This window comes from Podarcis muralis, chromosome 6 (assembly GCF_964188315.1).
Source record: "Podarcis muralis chromosome 6, rPodMur119.hap1.1, whole genome shotgun sequence".
Lineage (NCBI taxonomy): Eukaryota > Metazoa > Chordata > Lepidosauria > Squamata > Lacertidae > Podarcis > Podarcis muralis.
This window is the reverse complement of record NC_135660.1, coordinates 58915413-58933258: the sequence shown is the minus strand read 5'-3', so window position 1 is coordinate 58933258 and position 17846 is coordinate 58915413. Positions and strand designations below refer to the sequence as shown.

Sequence of the window (17846 nt, the reverse complement as noted above, 5' to 3'; positions counted from 1 at the left end):
AAGGCCAGGGATGAAGGGCTCTATAGTTCAGCATCATCTGTAGGTCTACCTGCTTAAGAACAAAATCCAGAACATGGCCTTTAAAGTCACAGTTAATAACCAGCACAGCAGTGGAAAGAGAGGTGAACCATATGATTAACAAAAGGGCATTAGGGTGATCACCACCAATAATTATTCTGAAATTATGCTGCACCATAATCAGACAGGTCAACAAAATAACATGTAGAACCGAAGCAGAAACTACCCTGTTTCTTTACCAGAGCACAACGATCAACTCCACCATTCTCCAGTGTAAATAAATCCCAATGCAGGAAAATCCGTACACTAGTAAAATATGTGGCAGTTTAGGGATATGCCAAGTGGGGGTTGAGTTTACCATAATGTGTGTTGCTCTGTGGGCCTCTGCCTCTTGACATGAAGGATTAGAGGGGTATTACTCTATGATGCATGCACGACTTTTTTCATGGGCAGGAAATGCCAAATCCCAAACAGCCCTTGGTGCTTAGTTTTAAGATTCTTAAGTACGAACAGCAGGCAAAAGAAATAGCTTCTTCCACATTAATCAGGCAACTGTTTTATGGACAGTGCTTTTGCAAACTTGATATACAGATAGGATCTCTCAGTCCACTCAGATTGGATGTTCCATCTGAAATATTTAGGTTTTTATTTATCCAATACTTATAAAGCTGTTTAAATGATTCTGGTCCAGCTAGTCATTTCAAGTCTCTTGCATTTTCTAAATTTTCATCATCGGGTGGCAAGTGTGCAATGGGCAAAGACCTGAAGCTTGATTGTCCAAAACATGGCCTGAAAATTCTACCACCATTCTCCCACAAAGTGAACATAAAGTTGTCCTGAGGCAATTTGTGTCAACTGCACATAGCCTTTGATTATGCTGAAGTACTGCAGAAATGTAAATCTGCAGCATGAAGAAATAGGTATAATGTATCATATCTAATATAACTAGCTTGGAGATTCATAACTGGCAAAGCAATACTATTTTTGAAAATAAGTATATTTACACTGTTTAAAAGGTCCAGGTGTTTGAGACTGGAGTTCTGCAGTTTCAGACACCACCAGACTTAGGGAGTTTTGATTTTTGCTCAAAATTACATTAAGGACTCAGGTGGGTTCATGTTTTTATACTGTATTTTATGCTGCTTTTATAATTAAGTGTTTTAACGTGTTTTGAATTTGTTGTTAGCCACCCTGAGCCCAGTTTTTGAACCGGGAAGGGCGGGGTATAAATACAATTTTATTTTATTTTATTTTATTATTATTATTAGGGGTTTTTTAATGGAAAAGAAAACTTTCCCTTAAGACCGGGAATAATTTCTCTCCCTTCAAAACCCATCTATACCCCACATTCAAATAAATTAAAATTTTAAGAAAACTGAATTTAAAGAAGACTATTACAGTGGTACCTCAGGTTAAAAACTTAATTTGTTCTGGAGGTCCGTTCTTAACCTGAAACTATTCTTAACCTGAGATACCACTTTAGCTAATGGGCCCTCCCCACTGCTGCCGCGCGATTTCTGTTCTCATCCTGAAGCAAAGTTCTTAACCTGAGGTACTATTTCTGGGTTAGTGGAGTCTGTAACCTGAAGTGTCTGTAACCCGAGGTACCACTGTATTTATTATAACTATCAATGTGACTGAACTACAATTACTTTTCTGACCTGAATGGTATGGGGAATATTGAAATATCCAGGTTTTCAAAGGGGATCACTGCATATACAGTGATACAGTCTGGTCATGTCTGAGGCTACGTGCGCACCCGTGAATAGGCTCCACTTAAATCAATGGCACTTACATCTGAATCAACATTGCATACAGCCTGATACATGTTAATACCTTGCGATGACAGAGTAGCAAAAAAGTGAAAGAGAAGTTGCTGTTTTAAAATGTAAACGACAGTAAACAGCTACAGTATGAACTGACAGCGTGGGATTAATTAAATAATATGCGGAGTCTATCAAAATTAGCACTGCAAAGGCAACCGATTAAGCGTTAAGGCACTTAATGTGATGACCTATAATTGGGGTGGCGGAAGAATAACCTGTTAAATGCAACTGGATTTTTGGATTCCAGATGCTGGTAGGTTTTCCAAATGCTGCACAGTTTTCCTCGTGCCACTTCCTATTAAGTTCATGTTTCCTTCGTTTTGGAGCATAGCCTGCCTTATACATTCATATTCAGAAATGCAAGGATAAAAAAAACAAAACAAAACACACAGATTCCGTCCCTCAGCCCTCCCTGCCCCTGCAATGTTTAGAGCATCCCTCTGCAGCTTATACACATGTTTGCCAGGTGCTGGACTCCTTATGCACACACAGATAGTGCAGTGTCAACAAAAATGCTACAGTGACATTTCCCCCCTTCCCGTTTTCACCCACACTACCACCCTCTCTCTCAATTACATGTAAGCTTTTCACTGCCAGTATAAAATACATATTGTGCTCTTGCAAGATTCATTGTACTGAGGTCAGCTGGAACTTATTGTCCTTCTTGCTTCAGAACAAGACAAAACTGACATCTGTAAGATTTGCTGTTAAATAATCCAAAACAGAGAAGAAGCGGGGCAATACAGGGGGGGGGGGGAAATCGTTAAGAGAACTTTGATTAGGGTTTTTAAAACCCCATTTGATGTAGATTTAATTACATTCGTGTTCTTTTGCTGTTTGTCATGTGTTCTCCACCTAATTGTTTTACATTTTTAAACACCAGATTTTGTGTGTGTTTTGATGCCACATGTATCCCAGGTTTTTTTTTTTATCCCATATGCATCTCATTAAAACACTGATGCCTGGGACACTCTTTTAGTTCTACTGTGTATGCTTCCTGTCTTCTGTTTAATTCATTGTTCACATCTTCTTGAATACCAGTAGGCTGAGCAGATATTTACGGATCCCAATTAAGGAACAACAGATTAGTTTACTTGACGCTACAAGTAAATAAATAAAAATAAGTTAACCAGCCAAGAAGACATAGTGATGGGGGTGTCGGTGAGGGAAGAGGAAGGATAAAAGAAATGGTGCAAGCTGTTTTTTAAAAGCCTCTCGTTTTCTAAAGTTGTGGAGGGGTGGGGGTGGGGGGTTGTTACGTGGGAAAACCACTAGGAAGGAGATGTGGGGGCTTTCCCTAGAATGAGCTGCTGATAAATCTAATCCTGAAGGACTGGAAATGAGGTAACAGAAATTTTGATGAAAATTATGTACATGCACTGTGACAAGCTCATAAACACTGCCACTATGATAAGTTTTCCTAGGTTTTTTTTTAAAGACCCGACAGAACTGTATAAGCCCGAACTCTAATTTTTACAGCCTTGGGTTTGGAGATCTGTCATTGGGAGATATAATGGAAAGAATAATTGCTTGGTAGCTGCACAAACATGAGATGTGTTGTCAGGCTACAGTTCGGAGGCTACATCTGGCTTGAGAAATGATTGATGCTGTCTCTGTGTGCAATTTGAGACACTTCCCCCCCCCTTACTGTGGCCAACATTCCTAACTCTCCTGCATCTACAGCAATTAATTCATTACTATTGTTTGGCGGGGGGTGGGGGGTTAGAAGGGGAGGAGAAAACTTTCTCCAAGTTTTTTTGTTTTGGTTTGGTTTTTACTTTTAAAAACCATTATTTCTAACATGACCCTTCGGCGTTCGAGAATATAGTACGCAAACGCAAACCATGTGATTTCAATTTGAAATGAAAAGTAATGTCTGAATCACACAACAGCATTCTCATTTCCTAATACTCTGGTTTTTACTACTTTGCATTCAACTGTGAAAAAGTCTTTTAAAACTCCGAACAGCAGTAAAACTTGAATGAATTTTTGACCCATTATTGCATAGCGGGTGCTCTTTCCAAGTTGTAGAGACTGCCAAGTTCTCCCCACCTAATATTTCCACTTTAATTGTGCCACTTGAGAAATTTACGTGCCTCAAAATATGGCATGAATCTTACGCTTATTGCAGTATCATTAGCAGCAACATTTAAGCAACATCTGTGTGCTATAGAACTAATTGAAGTAGCAGAAGTGGCAGCTGTAAATCCACAGGAAGATGGCAGTTTGCACCCAGCACTGCTGAGTTAGCTAGTAACTGTCAGCCTGTTCTCGCAATCTGCTCTCAAGTACTCTGGTACAGGCACACAGTGTCCAAAAAAATACAGCGAGTAGGCTAATGATCCTATTAACCACTTTGCTGCACCAATTTGGCTGTTTTTCCAGTTTCCTTGTTGAATTTCATTATATATTTCACCATGCCAGTAAAAAAAAAAAACCCACTATGAGACATGTCTGACTTTAAACCAGTTACTGGTCCAAGGGAGACCATTTTCGTCAAAAAAAATATCCACCCACCTCCATTGTTATTTAAATTTATCTCCACTTTTATTTTATTAAAAAGAGAAGATGCCTTCCCTAAAGAAAAGGGTCATATTTTAAACATCCCCCACTGAAAACAAAATACTTAAAAGCAGTTATTAAAAGAAAAACCAGGGTTTTGTTCTGTTTTTTTGCTTCTGATTAAAACACACCTACGTTTTCAGCAACAATCTTAACCACTATCACATAAGAGTCTTTCAAAAACCAGTTTGGACAATCCAACATACCCTATGGAACTTATCATCCACTTCCCTTCCTTCTCGGCTACAATTTCATATTCTGTCCTTAACATGTAAGTCCTAATAGACTAGGACACCCTTCCAGACCTGGTTGTCCTATTATTCCTTGTAAAAAAAAATGTTCATATGAAACTAAAGTCACTTAGCCCTGTAACCAGTGTTTAATGTGGGTCTAGGCAGGGGAAACCTAACCCATAAAAAGCAAGATCAGTATTGCTGTTAAAAGGAACATTCTAGTGTGCTGTAATCACATGCACCCCACATATTTAAAGCACATGGCTTCCTCCAAAAGAATTCTGGGAACTGCAGTTCTGTGAGGGCAGACTGTTCCTAGAATTCTTTAGGAGAAGCCATGTTTTAAAGGTATGGTGTAGATGTTTCAGTGTCAAACTGTAGCATGATGCCATTGGTTCAGGCCCTATCCTCTAGAGTAGGAGAAAACAAGCTTGCTCCATCTTCCATGTGACAGCCCTTTAGATATTTGAAGATGGCTATGATATCTCCTCTCAGTCTCCTCTTTTTCAGGCTAAACATACCCAATTCCTTCAACCATTCCTCATAAAACTGGGTTTCCAGACCCTTAATCATCCTGGTTGCCCTCCTCTGCACATATTCCAGCTTGTCAATATCCCCTTTTAAATTATGGCGCCCGGAACTGGACACAGTATTCCAGGGTTGGATCTATCTAGACACATTAAAGAAGCGATTCAGTTAAACGTGTTGCAAACTCATACATGGAAACCCAGTAGGGAAAGACCAGACTCCACAGCGCCATCTGGTGTCACAGTGATATATTGCATATACAACACATAGAAAACGCTTTTTCTTTACCAATCTCACCAAGTTCCAGGTGTGGTTTGAACAAGGCAGAATAGAGCAGGACTATTACTTTCCTTGATCGGGACACTATTCTTCTGTTAATGCACCCTAGAAGAGTGTTCTAGGGCAGTGTTTCCCAACCTTTTTTGGGCAAAGGCACACTTGTTTCATGAAAAAAATCTCGAGGCACACCACCATTACAGCCCCGTGACGTCAGCGCGCAGCATCACGCCGGGAGGGACGCACGAAAGTGTAAGTTTCAATTTTTTCCCCTCCCCCTTGCCTTCCTTCTGTGCCAACCGCCAAAAAGCCAAGAAAAAAGCCAAGACTTTAGGGCAGCAGGTCGACACGGAAGAAGCTCCTACCTAAGGACAGGTGCGAAGGCCGTGTCCTCTTCTGCCACACTTGGCAGCTCTGCCTCACGGTCGTGACTCCCACCCTGATTTCTCCCCGCAGGTCGAGCGGCACAGGCAGCCCAATGTGTCCAGCCCAGACACAAGCCCCGCTTCCCCACTCTAGATCCTGAATGCGACCAAGTGCTCTGGACTCCCGAGCAGGGTGGGAAAGAGGACTCGCATCTGGTAGCCTCCGGGCTCCTCGCCTGCTCGAGGGATGGCATTGCAGGCAAGCTGCCGGCCGTCGCCATCGCCGCCCCCTCATGCGAGTGGACCTGCCCGGAGTGGTGGGCCGGGGGAGGCTCGCTCTCTGTGGGGATGTGGCCCGCACGCGCGGCCCCGCTTCCTCCTGCCCAGGGCTGAGCTCCTTACCCGCAATCTCGGTCTCGTGCACGCGGATCCCACTTATTCTGAAGCTCGCGCCACTAGCCGGGGCTCTCACACCGTGCCAGGGCGAGGCGGCGCGGCCCACTGACGTCGTCACGGCTCGCCGCCGCCCTCGACTTCCCTGTTCCCTCCCCTCCCTCGGGTCGCCGTGGTTACCGAGGAAGGCAAGCTGCTCGGGCGAGCGTGGGGCATTAAGTGGGAGAAGGAAAATTAAAATTAAAACTCGCCTGAAGGCCGCCTCTCCGGATACAGTGGTGCCTCGCAAGACGAAATTAATTCGTTCCGCAAGTCTCTTCGTCTTGCGAGTTTTTCGTCTTGCGATGCACGGTTTCCCATAGGAATGCATTGAAAATCAATTAATGCGTTCCTAGGGAAACCGCCTTCAGACCAGGTCCGGGGACAGTCTGTCCCCCAACCTCTTCTGAAGGCTGGGGGGGGGGGGGACAAGGGCTTTTCTTCCCACCCCCAGCATTTTAAAAAACCCCGGGACAGCGGAGGACTTCTCCGCTGTCCGGGGCAATCTTAAAATGCTAGCGGGCGGCATTTTAAAATCGCCCGGGACAGCGGAGGACTTCTCCGCTGTCCGGGGCGATTTAAAAGCCCCTGGGAAGGCAGGCAGGGGGGACAAAGATTTTCGCCCCCCGCCCGGCTTCAGAAGAGGTCCTGGACCTCTTCTGAAGGCCGGCGGGGGTCAAAAGTCTTTGCTCCCCCCTGCCTGCCTTCCTGGGAGAGCGGAGAAAGGCAGTGCGTTTCTCCGCTCTCCCGGGAAGGCAGGCAGGGGTGAAAGTCTTTGCTCCCCCCCGCCTGCCTTCAAAAGCCGTCGGGGACAGCGGAGAAACGCGCTGCCTTTCTCCGCTCTCCCGGGAAGGCAGGCAGGGGGGAGCAAAGACTTTTGACCCCCGCCGGCCTTCAGAAGAGGTCCTGGACCTCTTCTGAAGGCGGGCGGGGGCGAACGTCCTTGCTCCCCCCTGCCTGCCTTCCCGGGAGAGCAGAGAAAGGCAGCGCGTTTCTCCGCTGTCCCGGATGGCTTTTGAAGGCAGGCAGGGGGGAGCAAGGACTTTCGCCCCCGCCCGCCTTCAGAAGAGGTCCGACTTGGCTGGAAGGCTGGCGGGGGGAGAAGCCTGCTCCTCCCCGTCGCCAGCCCCGCAAACTCGGGGGACAGCGGGAGAGGCGCAGCGCGCCCTTGCCGCTGCCCCCCGACTTGGCTGGAAGGCTGGCGGGGGGAGAAGCCTGCTCCTCCCCATCGCCAGCCCTGCAAACTCGGGGGACAGCGGGAGAGGCGCAGCGCGCCATCCCGCTGTCTCCCGACATGGTTTGGAGGCTGGCGGAGGGCTTCCTCCTCCCCCAGCCCCGCAAGCTCCCAGAGCGATGCCAAAGCTGCGCGCAGCTTCGGCATGGCTCTGGGTCCCGTTCTGGGGGAGGGGGAAGCTCGGGCTTCCCCCGCCCCAGCCCCACGCCTGGCGGTGGGGGAATAATTTCCCCCCCCCTTTATTCCCCCCCCGCCAATTTTTCCCGCGGCACACCAGGCAACGTATCGCGGCACACTAGTGTGCCGCGGAACACCGGTTGGGAAACACTGTTCTAGGGTACTCCATCACACTGTTCCATCACACTGTTGACTTGTGTTAAGCTTGTGGTCTGAGATCCCTAGATCCTTTTCACATGTACAGTGGTACCTCTGGTTACATACTTAATCCGTTCCGGAGGTCCGTTCTTAACCTGAAACTGTTCTTAACCCGAAGCACCACTTTAGCTAATGGGGCCTCCTGCTGCTGCCGCACCGCCAGAGCATGATTTCTGTTCTTATTCTAAAGCAAAGTTCTTAACCCGAGGTACCATTTCTGGGTTAGTGGAGTCTGTAACCTGAAGCGTATGTAACCTGAAGCGTATGTAATCCGAGGTACCACTGTACTGCTGGCAATTCACATGCACCCCATCTTATATTTGTACAGTTTGTTCTTCCTGCCTAAGTTTAGAACCTGACATATATCCCTACTGAAATTCATTGTGTTAGTTTTGGCTCAGTTATCTAAGCTGTTAAGGTCATCTTTAATTCTGATTCTTTCTTCAGAGGCATTGGCTATCCCACCCAGTTCAGTATCAACTGCAGATTTAAATACTGCTTGCCACCCCAACCATAGCCTCACGTTTGATGGCAGTTCCAAAAAAAGTTCGCACAACTTTAAAAATATGCTCTTCTTTGTGCCTTCTTAAAACATTTTTTTGTTTAGGCACTCCTATTCAGACCTGTAGAAGTTACTTGTGTTTTATTTCTTTTTGCTTCACTGATAATTTTAATTGTCCTTTGGGATATTTTAAAAGATCTGTTGTTTAACCATTTTAACGTTTGTTATTTTTGTAAACCACTTAGATGTTTTCATACAATCAAGCGGTGCCTAAATTTCACAGAACAAAATGAAGTGTAGGCATTACGCGTAGTTTGGCCTTCAGCTGCTACTCGTCTGGGCGGGGGGGGTGTGTGTGTGTTTGTACAGCGCATGGATCTGAGTGGGTTTCAACTCTATGATACATCCTGGAAGTGATAGGCTGGTCTTATGTAAAGAAAGAACTTAATTGGTTGGGCTCCCTTATTTCACGGTTTTGGAACTGCAGTGACAAGTTATTTATGAGAACTGCAGTGCTGGCTCCATTGCTGATTTAATTAATTATCTGGTGACTGAGGGGGGGTGTCAGGCTTTTTATTTATAAAACAATATTAAAAAACACACAATCCAGTTTTATGGCAGCCCAGCTATTTAGTTTTATTCTATGTTCTGTGAATCCGTTTTGCAAAACAAAACACTATATAGCCAAATTACTATTAAAGTGTGCAGGTGGGGGAGGAGAACTGATGTAAATATCAGCAGCAGATAAGTGCTACCTTAAATGTTTTCTTTTAGTGCTTTATAAAATAGTGGTGCTTCAATCCTAGTTCCACCCCCCTTCCCTTCAGAATGCAAGGCATCTTCAGCCCAAGCAGCAAATAAATATGCAGCCTTATTAAGGTTTACAGACTTCGTGCGACTTTGCTTTTAATTCCAGTATTTTTTTTGTGTTCCCTTTTGTGCTGGCGTTGGTTGGATGCATTTTCACTCTTCGCTTGGCCCTTAGACAATTATGTAACTGGTATCTTTAGAAGCATTCAAGTGTGCTGGAAATACACAAAAGAAGACCTCTTTCAATATATGATGACTGGTGTGTTTGCCAACAACCCAACTTCATTAGAAAATTGGCACGTCCACTCAGTTACCATGTGACACACCGTTAACCGTGGATATTTGTTGCCTTAATGCACAAGTACTCAGGGACTTAACTGATAAGGGGAAAACTCTTCCAAATCTGCTGAACTACACGCTTAGGGTGGCACAGAGCCTTACAATATTGAAAATCAATAGTCATGTGACAGTTTAAAGATCAGAGGTTTCACGAATTAACTTTCTAGTACCAAATTACTAGCCTCTTATTTTATTTTCCAAGGGCTAAAATATATGTCTTTTAGATTATACAGCTGAATATCATCATGATAAACAAACATGATAATGAAACAAGGATAGTGGGCAATCAAAGAATCGTAATAGTTAATAGGACATTTTAAATATTAGCATCATTTTTCAATTAGGAATTTGGAGAGAGTTTTAAAGCAGTGCAATATTATTCCACTCTACCAGTTTGCTAATGTTTAAAGCAGTGCAGTATTATTAGGCTCTACCAGTTTGCTAATGAAGTACATTTAACAATATAAAAGGATCCTGCAAATTTAAATAAACCTGTAATGGCTTACAAACACACACACAATGCTGTGGTTTAATATTAACCAATGGTCTGATGTCTCCTTTACTATATTATTTAGTGCAATTACCTGAATACCAGTTCATTATTTTAAACATTATCAACATTATTTATGTATAGCTATGATACAAAATACATTAAAGAATTCAGAACTTGATCATGCCAGTAAAAGAGAAACAGTTCACATGGGAGGGGGAGCAGCTCTGTTGGGTTCACAAATATATTTCTTGTTAATATGTTTGCAGAAGTGACATCAACATTTTTTCTTCCACAGTATTTGCAACTCAATGGTTGAAGGTCTAGAAATTTCACAGGTGGGCTGTGATCTGTAGGTTTCAGCAAGGATAGCAACCCTTCATCTCTCCTGTCCCAGCCCATACCATTGCCCTTGTTTCCATTTCTGCTTCTCATGTTCAACTATCCAATTTCTGTTCCCACCCAGCTTTTGCCACTACAGGTTTATCAACTCTGGAGTAGACCTGGGTCTAGCGCCACACCAACCCCACAAATTTAAACAACTATTTTATCACTTTAAACAGCCTTGGTTTCCCCCAATTAATTATGAGAGCTGTAGTTTGTTTAGGGTACTGTTCGTTATTAGGAAACCACTATGCCCTTTGCACTATGTCCCCTTACAGGGGACACGGGTGGTGCTGTAGTCTAAACCACTGATCCTCTGGGGCTTGCTGATCAGAAGGTTGGTGGTTTGAATCCCTGCAATGGGATGAGCTCCTGTTGCTCGGTCCCAGCTCCTGGCCAACCTAGCAGTTCGAAAGCACATCAAAGTGCAAGTAGATAAGTGTGAACCGCACCAGCAGGTAGGTAAATGGCGTTTCCATGCGCTGCTCTGGTTTTGGTGTTCCATTGCGCCAGAAGCGGCTTAGTCATGCTAGCCACATGACCAGGAAAAACTGTCTGCGGACAAACACTGGCTCCCTTGGCCTGTAATGCGAGATGAGCGCTGCAACCGCAGAGTCATCTGCGACTGGACTTAACTGTCAGGGGTCCTTTACCTTTACTTTATGCCCCTTGCAGAGCTACAATTCCCAGGGTGGTTTAATAGTCAATCCCTCTACCTCAGAAACCTATGCGAACTCTGACGGGCATTTGGGTCTCCTATCAACTTTCAGCACCCTTAACAATCTATAGCTCCCGGTATTTATTTTGCGGAAAACGCTAAAGGTGGTATCATAGTGCTTTAAATGGATGGTGTGAATGCGGTCTGGGAAAGCAGGCTTGTTTTCACTTCACCCCCTTGTCAGAATTCCAACTATATAATTTATCTGCATTTTCTGTCTGAAATATTCTGAACTTAACACCGCTCTACATAGCAGACATCACATGCTGGAAACTAACTAACATTATATCATTTTCTTGTTTCCCATTAAATTTCATAGTACAGTGGTTCTGGAGGTCCGTTCTTAACCTGAAACTGTTCTTAACCTGAGGTACCACTTTAGCTAATGGGGCCTCCTGCTGCCGCCGCCCAATTTCTGTTCTCATCCTGAAGCAAAGTTCTTAACCCGAGGTACTATTTCTGGGTTAGCGGAATCTGTAACCTGAAGCATATGTAACCCGAGGTACCACTGTAAACTAAACTGTCCTAAAACCAACAGGTAGTAATGACTGTCTCATGTTTAGGCCTCTATATAATGCATTAAAAAACAACAACAACAACTGGTAAGAGTTACTAGACTCTCACCACTATATGTAGGATAACTTTATTTTAGGACTAGAAAACAACGATTATTTGCATCTCTGAAATTATGGTGCAATGGGACGTCCCCTTCGTCTCCCTGCACAGTCTCAAAATTAGCTCCAGAGGGTCCCCCCAATCTTCTTGACCAAATTTTGAGGGTACCCAGGGAGCTGCAGAGGTGAGAAGATTTTGAGGAGAGGAGGAAGTTCATCTGCATAAATAGAAGTATGTTTCATGACTGGAATGGCAGCGGTGGGCAAAATTCTGTGGCTTACTAAAAAGCCAAGAAGCATCTAATGTCACTGCATAATCTTGCCCATCTAAGTGTGTGTCAGCACCAGAATTCCTCTGTTCTACTTTATTTCTCTTCAATTGAATTTGTCCCTAGTTGTTCAATGTCTTTCATTATCACAACACTGCTTATTTATTTTTTTGCATTTTTGCAATGTATGTGATAAAAACGGGATTTTTAAAAAAATGAGGGACAGACTTAGTTGTGCCATTTCAAGCAGTGCACTACTGTGCTTTCCCGTAAGTAAACTTAATCAAGCATAGCAGCAGCAATATTGCTGCATCTTCCATTGAGTAAATTTGCTTAAGAGGAAGAGCAGCACTTTAAATCCAAAGGGATAGTACCAAGATATTGCTCCTCTTTTCCTCAGTAAATTTACTGAAGAATAGGCGTGGCACGCTGTGTGAAATCTCACATTACCAAAGGCCTATTCACTTATTGCCCCCCTCATATTATTAATAAGCTGCATGAGACCGGATTGTAGGGCCATGCCCTTGCTAGTCACATTTTGGGTACATTTCTGAACTACAGTATTGTTATTACCATCACCTGCCCTTTGCCAGCAAATATCAGGGTGGGTTACAATAATTTAAAATTCAGTATTAAAAACAGCAAAAACATGGGAGTCTGTTTTATGCATGCAGGGTTCAAAACTGGGCAGGGAGCCTACATGGACAGAGCATGCATTTCACTTCAGAATTTATTTATTAATTGGTATTAATTAGATTTTTACCTGCCCTTCACCATAAGGTCCTAGGGTAAGTTACAGCAATAATCTGCAATGTGTGTAGCAGGTTCCCCCACTGTTTGTACAAAGAGGTTCCCTAGACTAGATGGATGGGCTTGGGTTATGCTCCCTCTAAATGTGTGTCGTGCATAGATTTGGGGTACTTATGAATCAACTGCTGTTGCTTCAGGCCCAAGTGCCTTGGTGGTATCGACTGCCTTCAATTAGCTGTGAATGGTGGCCCAGCTATGCTCCAACCTGATCAGGGAAAGCTTAGTTTCTGTTGTCTACACTTTGGTAACTTCTAGTTTGATCACTGTAATGCATTGTACCTTTTCAAACAGTTCAGAAACTGCAGCTGGTGCAGAACTGAGCGGCTCAATTGCTGACTGAGGCAAGACAGCGTGAGCATATAGAATCATAGAACTGGAAGGGCGCCAAGGGTCATCTAGTCCAGCCCCCTGCAATGCAGAAATCTGAACTAAAACATCCACAACAGATGGCTATCCAACCTCTGCTTAAAAACCTCCAAGGAAGGAGAGTCCACAACCTCCTGTGGGAGTCCGTTCCACCAACTGATCAAATTAATCAGAGGACACAAGAGGAATAGTAGGGCAGGCATGATCCCACACCGCCCTTCACAAAATTATTACTCCCCTAAGAGGCAATGAGCGAATAGGGCTCATTTCACCCATTGTGCAAATCTACAACAGAGAAGACATTGTAAGGTACCATGTTTATTCTATAGGTCACCTACTCTACAGCCTTTACTGATATGATTTTTTAAACACAAACACACACACACTTCCTTAATTTAAGATATTTATATCTCTCCTTCCAAGCAGCTTAGAACAGGCTAAAATACCATAGTAACAATGTTTTTTAAAACACACACACACAACACAACACAAATGGCAGAGTGTCAAAGCTATCAGCAGCAATGTAAACACAAAAATCCTTAAAATAACCAAAGTAAAGCGGCAAAATAACTTACACATCAACTGCCTGAGAAAATATCCATGAACAGCTTGTTTTAACTTGGCACCTAAAACCATTGATGAAGGTGCCAGGGAACAGTCTGTGAAGTGGGGACACAATCACAGAAAAAGTTGCCACCTCCTAAACTGTGAAATAGGAGCACCTGAAGAAGGGTATGGGTGTGGGACACACACACTCAGGCTCACTCCAGAGAAGAAAGCCTTTGCTATACCCTGGTCATAGGCTCTTAAGAGCCATTAAGTATACTACCAAGCCAGGTTCAAGGTTCCTGTGTTCGTTGTAAAAGCCCTGAACAACTTAAGTCCAGGATACCCGAGGATACAGGTGGCTCTGTGGGTTAAACCACAGAGCCTAGGACTTGCCGATCAGAAGGTTGGCGGTTCAAATCCCCGCAATGGGGTGAGCTCCCGTTGCTCAGTCCCAGCTCCTGCCAACCTAGCAGTTCGGAAGCACGCCAAAGTGCAAGGAGATAAATAGGTACCGCTCCGGCGGGAAGGTCAACCGTGTTTCCATGCGCTGCTCTGGTTCGCCAGAAGCAGCTTAGTCATGCTGGTCACATGACCTGGAAGCTGTACGCCGGCTCCCTCAGCCAATAAAGCGAGATGAGCGCTGCAACCCCGAGTCGTCCGCGACTGGACCTAATGGTCAGGGGTCCGTTTACCTTTTCCCGAGGGATCTCCTGAACCCTTATATCCCAGCTCAGTCCCTGAGATCATTTGCAGGAGCCTCTCTGGTTGTTCCTGGGGTTGGAGAGGCTCATTGGATGATGACTAACATTTTGTGTCATTGGCCCAGTCCTGTAGAATACCCTGCCAACAGAGATTCAGCGGCCGCCTAACTGTGCCAACTTTTAAACGCCTGCTGAAAACTTTTCTGTTCTGTCAAGCCTATCTACAGATGTTTGTTTTTAATTCTTTTGCTTTTAACTTCTTACAATTTTACTGTATGTTTTCATGTTTTTTATATTGTTGGTATATACTGTGATATATTTTTATGATACAGCAGTATATATCCATTTTTATAAAATAAAAATAAATAAAGCCAGTGCTTTGAATTGTGCCTGGAAAGAATCTGGAAGTGGGCAAGTACATTTGATATGTTCCATTGGTAGACAATGCCACTTTCCACGCATACTACAGTAGCATACCCTGGACACTATGAAATATGGATAACTATTTCACATATGGCCAATCATGGCTTCCCAAGAATACCTATGGTGTAAGTACGCAATATCTGCATACCAATGTGTAAACTGGAGGAGAAACAATGTTTGAAGCAGCACAAAGAGTACAGAAAACGAACAAATACATCTTTTGCCTTAGAACAGCGAGGGCCAAACTTGGCCCTCCAGCTGTTTTGGACTACAATTCCCATCATCCCTCACCACTGGTCCTGTTAGCTAGGGATGGTGGGAGTTGTAGTCCCAAAATAGCTGGAGGGCCAAGTTTGGCCATCACTGCCTTAGAGCATGTAGCTAACCAAGATACAGAAACAGAAATGTCAATTTGCCGCAGAGCAAGCATTCAACCGATAGTCGGTAAGACAAGGGAAGTTCTGCCATTGCTAACAAATGATCCTGAAATATCTTCCCTGTCCACTCGACAGAGGTCTTTGTATTTTAGGGCCCCATATATATCCAGTTTATTGTGTTTTAGTTAATGTTGTGTTGGGTTACTAATTCCGCATGTTAGCATATGTTTTTGTGTCTTTGGGAAAGAGATTTGTTTTCTAAAAAGTTTATGAAGTTTGGACATCTTATTTGCTGTGGTAGGCATTTAGAACACAGTCGACATATTCATTCTCTCCCCCCCCCCCACTTTTTTTTTTTTTTTTGCAATCATGGCAGCCAGAGATGTTTCATTCATGAGACTCGCAATTTCAGTCTTTCTAGAGAGCCCTAAAAAATCACAAGCATTGAGATTAAATTGTGCTGCCAATACGTGAGAGAAGACACCAACACAGGTGACAAATTACCCAAATATGGAATACCCGCAGAGCGTTGCATATTGCAATTGACCTTTTAAAACTCCACTTCCCCTTGCAGTAGAAAGTCTAGGAGTTCCAGCTTTCTCAGCCACACTGCCACTATATAAAATAATCCCGACTAATCTCAAAGTGATGTTTAAAGGAGATAGAAAAGTAATCTAAAGAATAGGTTCTAATTTACTGAACCAACCACTACTGGAGGACTATTATTCAAAGAAATTGAGGCAACAATCTCAGCACTGGGTGGCAACAGGAAGAGGGAGGGTGGAGGATGTAACCAGGAATATAAACCCTATTGTACATCTTGCGTGTCCATTCCAATCTGCGATTTCTAAGGGGAGGTGGGTTCTCTGCTCAGAGACCCATGGGTCTGCTCTTTACCACAATAAGTGGTAATACCACAGCAATACCACCACAATACCACAGCAAGTGGTGCGCCAAAAAGCTGACTTGTCTAAAAAACAAACAAACCAGGAGATTGACAAAAAATGTTTCCAGGAACCTCTTTAAATGGATAAGAAGAGAGATAACAAGGCAGGGAGTTGGCAGAGGAGGAAAAGGGTTAAACAGTCTTCTCCCACTGCTCTGATCAAAATTCAGGTTTCTGTGCCAGATTTAAAGTTCCTGTTCCTTTTTATAATAATAATAATAATAATAATAATAATAATAATAATATCAATCCACATTGCGAGATCAGGTTTGGTGCCTTCACTTCCCTGACTGAAAAGTCAAGCAGTGGGGTTTATATAGTCCAAACCTATGGGGTGTTTCTCCTGCTACAGGCTCTAGCTCAGGGTTGATAATAAATAAAATAATAATAATAATATTTTTTATTATTTATACCCTGCCCATCTGGCTGGGTTTTGATCTTCTGAATAAACATTATTGAGCAGATACAGACCGTTCCCATCAACCACAGATTAAGGGGCACGTGTATTGCATAGGCATCACACATGGCAACAATAAGGCAAAAATCAAACTTTCCTCTTGGAAAGAGGGAGGAGCATCTGCACAACTAGCAGAGCCAACAATGCCAAAATGGGGGGGGGGGGGCAGAGATGAGCACCCATTTTAATAATGGACAAAGGCACAGAAACTCAGGAGAAACGAAGGGAACCCAATAACCGGGGTGGGAATAAGGGAGAGAGATGTGCTTTTTCCAAAGCCCCTGCAATTCACCTCTTTTCCCAGCAGGAAAAACGAAAGGCTTGGCTAGTATTGTAGGGGGTGGGGTATTATTAGTATTATTTTATTACATTTATTCATCGCTTTCTGTCTCTAAGGGGCTTACCAATACTGTATATAAAACACCTAACACCTTGTGTGAGTCATTTAAACACACCGACTAAAACACAGCAGAAGAAAATTAACCACCTGGTTCAGTTTCTTGGAAGTTTCTTTTTATAAACGAGTTTGGATTTTAGTGCTCAATATGTGGTTGTTGTTTTTAAAAAAACAACACCTTCAATAAGGCGGTTTTTAAAAGATTAAGAGGAAAAGAGGGATATAAACGTTAATAAATAAAAATGAATGCGACTTGGGAGTAAACTTACCGGGTGTTGCTGAGTGAAGAAACTGGTCCTCCTCTCAGCTGCCTCCAATGGCCAACTCTTGTCCTTTCAGCTAGAAAGCCTGCAAAAGGGGCTACAGGAAGAACCTTGCAAAGCTGACTTTATAGCAGTTCTCCTAAACCCCTCGGGTTCTGCGGGAAGGCACAGAAATGGCGGGAAAGCCTGTGCGGTGACCAGGAAAAGCTGCCCAATTGCAGGAAGGAAAGCACCGCCCTCCTTCTCCCCTTGAAGAGCTGTGCTCCCAGTGGCTGCTGCACCAAGGACCTTGTCGTGTAGGAAGTGAGCTCGTCGTCAGTCCACACAAGACACACATGTGCTTTAATTCTCCTCAGAAGCAGGCAAACCAGCACACACAAAAATAGAATGGAAAGCAGTAACTGGCATGCAAAATTGTTGTAATGCAGCGTAGTCTCTTTGTGAGTGAAACAGCAGTTCCAGGCCCATAAAGCTGGTGTGGAAATAGCCCTTGTTTGCTGTTGTCCATAGTATCCTGTTTTGTTGCTAAACTACCGCTTCTGCTGAGATTTTTCAAGGAAGCAGCCTTTCACTTTTTGCAAG

At 43.7% G+C, this 17846-nt stretch overlaps 1 long non-coding RNA gene across 2 annotated transcripts in view; it reads right to left on the bottom strand.

Moving 5' to 3' along the window:
- The window catches only part of LOC114597372 (uncharacterized), an 89540-nt gene extending 72032 nt beyond the window's left edge, over positions 1-17508 (bottom strand). Inside the window, exon 1 of one of the 2 annotated variants that reach the window (XR_013393222.1) lies at positions 17271-17508. This is a non-coding gene — a long non-coding RNA (uncharacterized LOC114597372). The remainder of the gene's footprint in view (positions 1-17270) is intronic. The other variant, XR_013393223.1, reaches the window with a different exon arrangement.
- Positions 17509-17846: the final 338 nt, after the last annotated feature.